General features: G+C 43.0%; 1 long non-coding RNA gene across 1 annotated transcript in view; it reads right to left on the bottom strand.

Moving 5' to 3' along the window:
* Window positions 1-1,095: 1,095 nt before the first annotated feature.
* LOC118493954 overlaps window positions 1,096-10,673 on the bottom strand; it is a 19,650-nt gene continuing 10,072 nt past the window's right edge. The window contains exon 3 of the long non-coding RNA XR_004895997.1: window positions 1,096-1,166. This is a non-coding gene — a long non-coding RNA (uncharacterized LOC118493954). The remainder of the gene's footprint in view (window positions 1,167-10,673) is intronic.

Genomic DNA, 10,673 nt, shown 5'->3' with positions numbered 1-10,673 from the left:
CATGGTCTAACCCTGCAGACTGATCTATGGGACCACATGGTCTAACCCTGCAGACTGATCTATGGGGCCACATGGTCTAACCCTGCAGACTGATCTATGGGACCACATGGTCTAACCCTGCAGACTGATCTATGGGACCACATGGTCTAACCCTGCAGACTGATCTATGGGGCCACATGGTCTAACCCTGCAGACTGATCTATGGGACCACATGGTCTAACCCTGCAGACTGACTGCTAGTTGAAGATCTGTGTGAAGGAGTGTCCAACAGGTGCTTCAGTGATGTCGTACTGATGGAGGTAGTTTCTAATAGTTAGGAACAGATGGTTTCTGTTTGGTTACCATAGCTAAAACAATGGAGTTTGGACTGCTTGAATGACATCCGTGTTAACTGTTCTGCAAAAGGGTGTGGGGGGGAAATGTGTCAATCCAATGAGAAAGGGTTAACACATTTGCAAGAGGAGTCTTCTGCTCCGCTGAGACAGTGATGATGAAAACCCAGTGGATCTCAGTTTCTTTAAGCAGGTCAAAGCAATCAAGAAAAGCTGTAATGAGGACAATATTTCTCTAAACTGTAAACAGAGCAGAGCTGTCTGCTGCTGCTGTGCACATTACGCACGAAAACAGGAGTCAGCAGCGTAACTTCTTTAAATATTTCAGAAGCTAAAAGTTGAGTAATGTTTTCTCTGTGAACTACAGTTTTTAGTTTTGCTGTTTAAATATCCCAGAATAAGCCAATTACTGTAGCTACAGGGACATCACTGGGCAAGCAAATGTTTAGTCACTGAAAGCAGCCTCTCTCATTAAAGTAAATCTTTAAAGAGGACACTGATACATCACTACAATACATCATTTAAAAGGCAACAGCCAACAGAGACTAGAAGATAAGATATACTTAATTGTCCCCGAAGGGAAATTAGTTTTGACCTTTTCACAAAGACAACACAAAATACAGAAAATAAGCATCTCACAGCACATACATGCTCTCATATACATTAGACAGGTATCTATATAGTAATACTCTCATACATTAGACAGGTCCCTATATAGTAATACTCTCATACATTAGACAGGTCCCTATATAGTAATACTCTCATACATTAGACAGGTCCCTATATAGTAATACTCTCATACATTAGACAGGTCCCTATATATAAGCACATTAACTCCTTTCAGTGGCAGTTTTTAATTGAACAACCCTGTGGGCTGCATTCTCCACAATAAGTGTAGCTCAGCCCTTGCACAATGAGCTAACATAATGCCCACCCCAATAGCCTACGTATTGCACAAATGATATAATGCACAACCCAAATAGCCTACATATTGAACAAATTACACATTTCCACATAACCTATGCAGTACACAATGACATATTGAACAACCCAACAGCCCAGACTGTAGACAGGGGAAGTAATTCATTTGGGTGGGTTTGGGTGGATGATTTAAGCGTAACAGATTTGGATGCCATCAGAGCCGATCGGTGCATTGTCACATAATATTCCTACTTTCACACATGGTCAAAATAATGTGGTCAAGGACACGTGGGAGGCATTATCTCCTTTCCTTTGGTAAAGGATGGTCCAGTGTGTCTTATGCTAAAGGAGGAAACAAAGCAAGCATTGAAGCACCTTTCCTTATCACTAAGACAATTCCAACAGCTCTTATCATGGCAGCCACTTAACTACTTCAGGGTCATTTCACTCCGTTAGGAACCTTCCTACGCAAATTTGACTATTCAACCGCAGCCATTTCTTTCTACTTCTACCGCGGGAGGTGGATGGAGGGTTGGTGTACAGTAGCAGGAGCTACATCTAACTTCTGAGATACACACACACACACACACACACACACACACACAAACACTCTCTCTCTGACATTAATCGTGCAGCCAACAAGTCCTGCTGTTCACAATCTCCTTCAGCCTGTGGCCATAATGGATTTATTGCTGATGGGAGAGGAAAGGCTCTAAACGTCATCAGTCTCTCTCTCACACACACACACACACACACACACACACACACACACACACACACACACACACACAGACGCCAGCTTCATGACATCACACATTACCCTCATGACATCACACATCATCCTAACTTCACCCTATATAATTGTATGCAAATACCAAGAAAGCATTGACCACAACAAAGAGACTGAAGTTTCTGTGTTTACACTGAAGAGAAAGTTGTGGTGAAGCATCTCAAGAGAAAATAAGAGCGAAAACGTTCCGGCGTCGTCCTCTCCTCTGGTTCCATCAGATAAAGTCCAGCGGGAGGTTTTATCTCTTTGATATAGTCGACTCCTGGACATCAAAGTCAGAGCGGCTGCAGAGTTTTCCTCTCCTCGCTCTGATTCAATCTGTTCAAACAGAAAAACATCCACCTGCAGAAAAGTGATCTCAACTCAAACTGACATCAAAGTCAAACTACAGAGAGAAAAAGATGCAGACAAAGAAACTAAAGACACAATAATGCACTCAGAAACATTTCAAACATCGAGACATTCTCACTCCCAACTTGGTCTCTCTACGTGTCAAACTACAACGCTCTGCGTTCCCCTTCCAGAGTTAGTTTGGCACATGCAGGATCATCTTTAGTGTCTGCAGTCATAATGACGGAGACGGATGTTATACAGGCGACGCAGTATGAAGTGCCATGTTGGGGGGAAACGGACGGGTCTTTAAACCAGGAGACCGCTGTTCATGTCCCATACGGAACCAAAAGTCAACATTTACTTATGTACACAGTTTAAAGGACACCTATTATGCTGTTGCTTATTTTCTGTCCTGTGTGTGTGTGTGTGTGTGTGTGTGTGTGTGTGTGTGTGTGTGTCTCTCTGCGTGTGTGTGTGTCTCTCTGCGTGTGTGTGTGTGTGTGTGAAACCAAAAGTCAACATTTACTTATGTACACAGTTTAAAGGACACCTATTATGCTGTTGCTTATTTTCTGTCCTAACCGTTTGTGTGTGTGTGTGTGTGTGTGTGTGTGTGTGTGTGTGTCTGCGTGTGTGTGTGTCTCTCTACGTGTGTGTGTGTGTGTGTGTGTGAAACCAAAAGTCAATATTTTCTTTTGTACACAGTTTAAAGGACACCTATTATGCTGTTGCTTATTTTCTGTCCTATCTTTAATTTCACAATATCAGATTTTCATGTTAAACTTTCATGGATGCAACATGTTAAAGCTTCAAATCATGACCTAAATATATATATTCTATAGGTGGATGTATGGAGGTGTGAGAGATGAAGCGTCGGGGGGGTTCTGACTGCAGCTGTTTGAGACTTGACCTGACTGACCTTTACTGATTATCAGAGTTACATAAAGCTTCTGTACAGATGTCTCTGTCTGTGTGTGTGTGTGTGTCTGTGTGTCTGTGTGTGTGTGTGTGTGTGTGTGTGTGTGTGTGTGTGTGTGTGTGTGTGTGTGTCTGTGTGTGTGTGTGTGTGTGTGTGTCTGTGTGTGTGTCTGTGTGTGTGTGTGTGTGTGTGTGTGCCAGTCCAGATGTGGAGCGGAGCTCTATAACAGCTCAGCTGTTCGTCTCGTTCTCCTCGGGGATCCTCTCTGATGACCTCATCATGTGTCTGCAGATGTCACCGTGTTGGTTCGATGTCTCACTGCAAAGCTCGCCGAGAAGAGAAAGTAAAGCATCAGTTGCTAGGTAACAGACATGTGAGTTGATAACCGATGTGGGATTGATGCAGGGCCCTATTTTAACGATCTGAAACTCAAATGCCAAATGCAAGTAGCTTTGTGGGCGGATCTCGGGCACAAATCTAAAATGGCTTGGTCTGAAGTAGCTACATTACTCATAGGTGTGGTTTGGGCGTAACGTGCAATAAACTAATCAGAGCGTTCTCTCACATTCCCTTTAAAAGCAGGCGCGCTTGTTGGTGGATTGCTATTATAATGGTGGATTTGCTAGGCGCACGCTTTTAAAACATCCATGGGCGCACGCCAGGAGCCGTTCACAACCGAGGAGACCGACGTTTGCTATTGATTTTTCTTTTTGACAAAATGTAAATAAAGAAATGTGACAAAAACATACTTTCCGATGTTTTGCGCTCACTCTAACGGAATCACGAGGATATGAATGCATGGTGATATTTTTGCAATGTAGTCTACCATTAGACCGAGATGACCTCACTATAGACGATGCAGCTCTTCTGTCTCTCCTCTCCCGTGCTGCTGCTGGGGCATTTGGGTTAAGTGGCATCGGCACATGCAACATCACATCTCCTTAAGTCCTCTAATATTTCCTCATTTATGTCATCAACACATCCATGATTCATGGAAATGTTGTATTTATGTATGGTTTGCAAAAATGGGAACTGCTGCGTTCATGAGATGAGAGAAGAAAGTGTATGGTGTGCACACAAGCATGCACCCTTAAAATAGCATCTGAATAACACACCACTGACTTTAGACTAGGTTTTTCCTGGTCTGTGGCGTAACTGTTTTCTGAAACTGCAAAAATAGCACTAGGGAACGTTTGCGCTGGAACACGCCTCCTCTTTTTGCTGAACCGCCCCCGGGAGCTAGTTAATTGTCTAATTTACTAACGTGAGTCTGTGGAGGGAAAAGTCCGCTGTGCGTCGAGTGCAAAATAGGAATGATACATGTGTCGGTGTTGAAGAGAGAAATAGGCCGTGCAGCTGCTGAATCTGTCTTCATTTCAGATCAACAAAGGTCAGTTTAAAAGATTTTAGTTATTTTGAGAGGCGTTCGTTATTCATCACGCTCCTCGTTTCCAGGTTAGCTCTCCACCAATCAGATTGGTCATGGAGTCCGACTGCCCGCCCTCCGACCCAGCAAGTCAGCAAGTCCGTGTAGTCAGACCTCCCCAGACTGTCCGATGGCCGGTTATCGGGTTGGTGTGTCAGCGCCTTTAGAGAGAGAGTTTCTGAGCGCTTTGACAGTTGTGACGTGTAAACTTATCTAAAATCTTTTGTGTTCTGAAATCATGGGCCCAATCCCAAAGTCCGGACTCACAGACTCACGGACTTTGGTGCGCACTCTCACGAAATTCCTAAGGGCGAATTTCAAAGGGCGTGAGGGCTTGGGTACACACTTACCGAGCCCTTTCCGTGAGTCTGCATCGATGCGCACTTCACGAAAGGTTGAAAGCGTTGCGACGTTTACTGTGGAGATCATAAGGAAATCCAGAAATTACAAAGGTAAACAACAGCACGACACACGACCACGGAGCACAGACCAGCCTGTTGTCCAGCTGGTAAAACAAGAGGTTGAATCAACGTGGAATCAGGCCGCCGTCTCCTGGGCCTTGGCCGTGTGGAAAGCAACAAACTTAAAATGAAAATTCCCAAACCGGCAAGTGTCAGCAACATCTTTGTTATTAAGCATCGCCATGGTAACATGTGATCTCGTGAAGTGCTGTCCCAATCCCATTTCTACCTATCTGAGCCCATGTGGCCTCACACACTCACTCACTCAGCACCTGAGATCAGTTAAGTCAGTCTTTAGTCCTTAGTCCTCAGGGCTCACTTTGGGATTGGGCCATTGTTTCCACGGCCGTATTAATGAGAAACCCACTTCACAAAGATGTGAAGAAACTTTTCAACTGATTGTTTTTGATTGAGTTGTCATATCGTAGTCTATATATGGATATCAGTCCCCTTCCTCTGTCTCTGTGTTGGCGTTCTAACCTCCGGTGGATTTGTGAGGACTATGGTTAACTACTCCTCAGATCTCTGCAGGGTAAATCCAGACAGCTAGCTAGACTATCTGGCAGCTGGTGGCTCAGATAACAGAGGTGGAGAATTCTAACCCGGACTCTGTGGTTTTAATATTAGTCGATTTTAATCACGTGGACTTAAAGAAATCCCTACCTAAGTTCAAGCAGCAGATTCATACAGCTACCAGGGGAGAAAAGACACTCGATAAATGCTACTGTGTAATCTCTAATGCATACCATTCTATTGCTTCCGTCAGAAAATGAAATTCACTAAGCCGACTTAAAAAAAGTAATTAAACAATGGTCTATCCAAGCACAAAACGAATTAAAAGAATGCTTTCATACTACTGATCTATCAGTAGGTCTGTCTTCAGGGATGAGTTCACCACCCTAGACGAATACTGTGATGCTGTTACTTCATACATTCACTTGGCTGAAAGTGTATGTTTTCCTTCTAAGTCCGGGATTCTTTACAGCAATAACAAGCCATGGTTTAGTAAAGATATTAAAATGCTGTACTTGGAGAGAAAGAATGCTTTTCAGAGTGGAGATATCTGCTCGATGGTGTTTTAAGCCCCCAACGTCTCCTTCCAGGCAGCGTTGCGACCGTTGAATTCAAGGCACCTAACCCTAACCTTAACCCTTACTTAAAATATGAGATTGTATTCCGAACGAAGCCGCCAATATGTCCGGTTGAAAATTCTGGGAGCAGCCAGACCCATGTGACGCTTTCGTCCAATCAGCTGCTGGTTTTCATCTTTTCGGCGCCAATACAGATTAGCACCGCCTGCTGCTATGGAGACGTATTACGTCTCGTGCACGTGCAGAACCTCCGCTCAAGTCGGCGTCTCTTCGGTGTGTTCTGAGGCACTTTTTGGACCTCGGGGAGACAACTGATCAGTCCGACTGACTTTTCTGCCGACGGTCGGCCATCTGGTTGGTGTGTCAGGGTCTTTACCCGCAGGCTGTGATGGCCCTCAATTCACACCAATATCCTTATCAGCTCTGCTTACACAGCTACGTCCTCCTCCTCATTGTCACTAAATGCACTAGCACTTTGTCTGATCTAATTGTCAGTTTATTGTATTTACACATTGGTAGCAACCCATGTGTCTCTTTTTTAAATCTGCTGTTTTTTCTGTATATGTCCAGTCTGATGTGTTCCCATCCTTGTCCTATACTGTCTTGTATTGTCCTGTGTGAGCAAAATCACCAAAATGAATTCCAGGAGATTTGCGTCGCTTTGGCAAAAAAAAAAGACTTGAACTTGGATTGGAATCTGTCCAATCTGAGTTTTCTGTTGAACAACTAAAACTACTTTTGAACGTCCACACGTTCCACCAAAACAAGTTCCTTCCTGAGACTATTTAGCAGAGGCACCGTGGCTCCGTCCGGAGCTTAGCCCCGCCCAAGAGGACTGTGATTGGTTTAAAGAAATGCCAGTAAACCAGAGCATGTTTTTTCCCATCCAGGAATGCTATGTGGACTAGCCAGACCCTCCCGTGTGTGTGTGTGTGTGTGTGTGTGTGTGTGTGTGTGTGTGTGTGTGTGTGTGTGTGGAAGGACAATGTGAGTCTTAAAATGCACTTCAAGAGAGAAAAGGCTTCCTGGTCGAGGACAGTTTCACATTAAGAGATTTTGAGTCCTTGAAGAGCACTATACAAATTCAACGTATTATTATTATTATTATTATTATTATTATTATTATAAATCTCTCTATCTCTCTCTCTACCTCTCGATGGTCTCTGCAGGACTTCGCGGGGGGGGGGGGGGCGAGACAGCCGAGACAAGAAGTCAGCTGTAACCTGGGAAAATAAAAGCCCAAAGTGAATGATAATGTAATTTATGAAAGGTAATTTAATTTGGTGTCCCTGGAGCTCTAGTCCTTCGCTGGTGACACATTTGTATGTCAGGAAGATTACAGTTTTTCTCAATTGCTAAAACACTAAACCCTATTGTCTGAACCAAATGCTCAGTTGCCTGAACCCACTGATTGAATCAATCACTCTTTTGGCAAAACCATAAGCACTTTTCACCTGTTTAGACACAACTTGCCAACACATTTTCGTTGTGATGCACCTGTGCTGCATAATGGTGAGCACAGGTGACAAAAGTCAAACACAATTAAAGCACAGGTGTCACCACTTGAACACAACAACTCAAAATTGATCCCACTTGTGGCTAATGATGTGAGGGAACATATAAGCCAGTTCAGAGAGCACTGGTTTGTGAGGCCCTACAATGAATAGAAATCTGAGAGGAAGAGTTCATGTGAGAGGAGGTCGAGGTGGTCAGCGAAGACAAAGAACAGTAATATCTGATGAAATCAGAGCTACTGTGATTGACCATGTTCTTGTCCATGGTATGAGCATGAGGGAGGCTGGACAAAGGGTACAACCAAACATCAGTAGATTCACTGTGTCCACCATAATCTGAAGATTTAGAGAAGAGAACAGGTAATTACCTTTTTTTTGACATTATAGTACAGTATGTAAATGTTGACAGCAATTACTGTATGACATACTATATACTGTACCACAGTATACTGTAAGTAAATATATGTTTCAGTACATCACTGTACCAATGTACTGTAGTATTGTAATGGAGGGTTGGTCTAACTGTTTGTAGGCCTAGTATTCCATGTATATTTTTTGTAACTCCATGTTCTCTTTTTGTAGAATTGAAAGACTGCCACATGGGGGTGGGAGGACAGGTATGTTCTCCCCACACCAAGAGACCCTAATTGTTGATATGGTCCGTGAGAACAATGCCATTAAACTGAGTGAAATTCAGCAGAAGATCATTGAGGACCATGTAAATTTTGAGGGTATCAACAGTGTCAGCCTCTCTACTGTTGATCGTGTCCTCAAGCGCAACAGACTGCGCGTGAAACAGGGGCCTGTTTCACAAAAGCAGAATATATAAATCCAGGATAACTGATAAAGCGAGGCTTGACCTAGTCTAATCTGAGCATCCTGGCTTGGTGCGTTTCACGAAGGCCGAGCCAGGCTGAGGAGGAGAGACTAGGTCGAGCCAGGATGAAGTAATTCAGATAGATGCGCGTCCACGGCTTTCCTCAAAAGACCGCGAGGTCGATCACAGATTTACTGATGCCAAAATGGAGAATAATCATTGTTCATACTTTATACAGAGTGAGCAGCAGCTTCTTGTGGAAGTATGATGATGTGAAACACATTATTTGTATAAAAAGAAAAGAAACACAGCCGCTGTAATGAAACAGAGAAAGTGTAGCAGACGATCACGGACCGACTGAATGACTGAAACGTAAGCAGCCTAAATATATACATTAACTGACCTCTGCTCTGAACTGAAACAGTCATAATCATACCATTGAAGGATTAGGTTACTAATCATTTGCACAAATTAACAGTTGTACTCTTTGCCTTAAAAGTAAGCAGAAGATAATGTTACTCAGGAAATTTACCACGAAGATCAATTTTCTACAACACTAGAATATGATGCATAAATATCTTTCGCTCTGTTCCTCCCTCTCTCTCATGGGCTAAAATATACATTTCCTAAATCATATTAACTTCCACTGCTCGCTTTTAATGCAAAGTGTACAACTGTTGGTTTTTGCAGATGACAGTGACTCAGTGAATGGTTTCAGTTAAGAGCAGTAGTTCATAAATGTATATTTTAGACTATCATTCAGTCGGTCCACGATTATCTGCCACGCTTTTTCTCGCGTTTTTTTTTTTTTTAGTTTCCTTCTCTACATATTATATGCCTTGCTCCCTTGTATATATGAACATAGAAAATAAAGACACTGAAGAAATTGGACTCGAAAATCTAGGAACTATAAAGATAATTAAGTGATAAATTCCATGCACACTGTAAACATGAATGGAACAGAGTATATTCATCAGTTATTTCCCCCCCCAGCTGAATATAAGGTCAAAAACCACTGAGGTGTCCTCTCCCTGTTGTTACATGAATGTCCAGTAGTCTACATCACTAGATAGTTACTGGTCCAGTGAACTAAGACTATAATTTGGGAGGATTGTACAATTAGGATATGTTCTTTAAATTGTACAATCCTCCCAAATTATAGTCCCAGTTTACTGGACAACACACACTGTGTGCTAAGAATGCCAAATACAATGCACATGGAAGAGGAACAAACATGATCCTTATTGTTAATGAATAAAAAATAAAAAAAATGAATCAACTAAAATAATTCGAGGTGCATTGGTCAACTATAGAAATGTACAGCGTTGTATGTGTTGCCCTTAGTAACAGACTTCATTTAAAACTTGAAATTTTATCTAATTATCTCAACAACTGTCATAATCATCAAACTTCTAACAACAATATGAACAGTAGTCTTCATACAGCAATATAACAGGAACAATGACTGTCACATGAATAATTATTAAAAAAAAATAATGGTCACAACTTTAAATAATAACAGTACTTAAAGGAACAGCAATATGCACCTGTTGTATTTTAATCCAGGCTGATAACAATAGGGTAAAACCACTGCTGGGTGATCAGAAAAGGCTCCAGGATTAAATAAATCCTGGCTGTTAGCCTGGTCAGGAGCAGGCTAGCTGTTAGCCTGGCTGTTAGCCTGGTCAGGAGCAGGCTAGCTGTTAGCCTGGCTGTTAGCCTGGTCAGGAGCAGGCTAGCTGTTAGCCTGGCTGTTAGCCTGGTCGGGAGCAGGCTAGCTGTTAGCCTGGCTGTTAGCCTGGTCAGGAGCAGGCTAGCTGTTAGCCTGGCTGTTAGCCTGGTCGGGAGCAGGCTAGCTGTTAGCCTGGCTGTTAGCCTGGTCAGGAGCAGGCTAGCTGTTAGCCTGGCTGTTAGCCTGGTCAGGAGCAGGCTAGCTGTTAGCCTGGCTGTTAGCCTGGTCAGGAGCAGGCTAGCTGCACAGAATAAATCTCCATGGTGATTTATGTGCCTCCACTTTCGTGAAACCGAGTCAAGGCTTAAATCATCCAGGATAACTGATAAATCCCGGC

Source organism: Sander lucioperca, chromosome 20, assembly GCF_008315115.2.
Source record: "Sander lucioperca isolate FBNREF2018 chromosome 20, SLUC_FBN_1.2, whole genome shotgun sequence".
NCBI classification, from domain to species: Eukaryota; Metazoa; Chordata; class Actinopteri; order Perciformes; family Percidae; genus Sander; species Sander lucioperca.
Note: the sequence above shows the minus strand (reverse complement) of the source record. Positions and strands in the feature narration are given on the sequence as shown.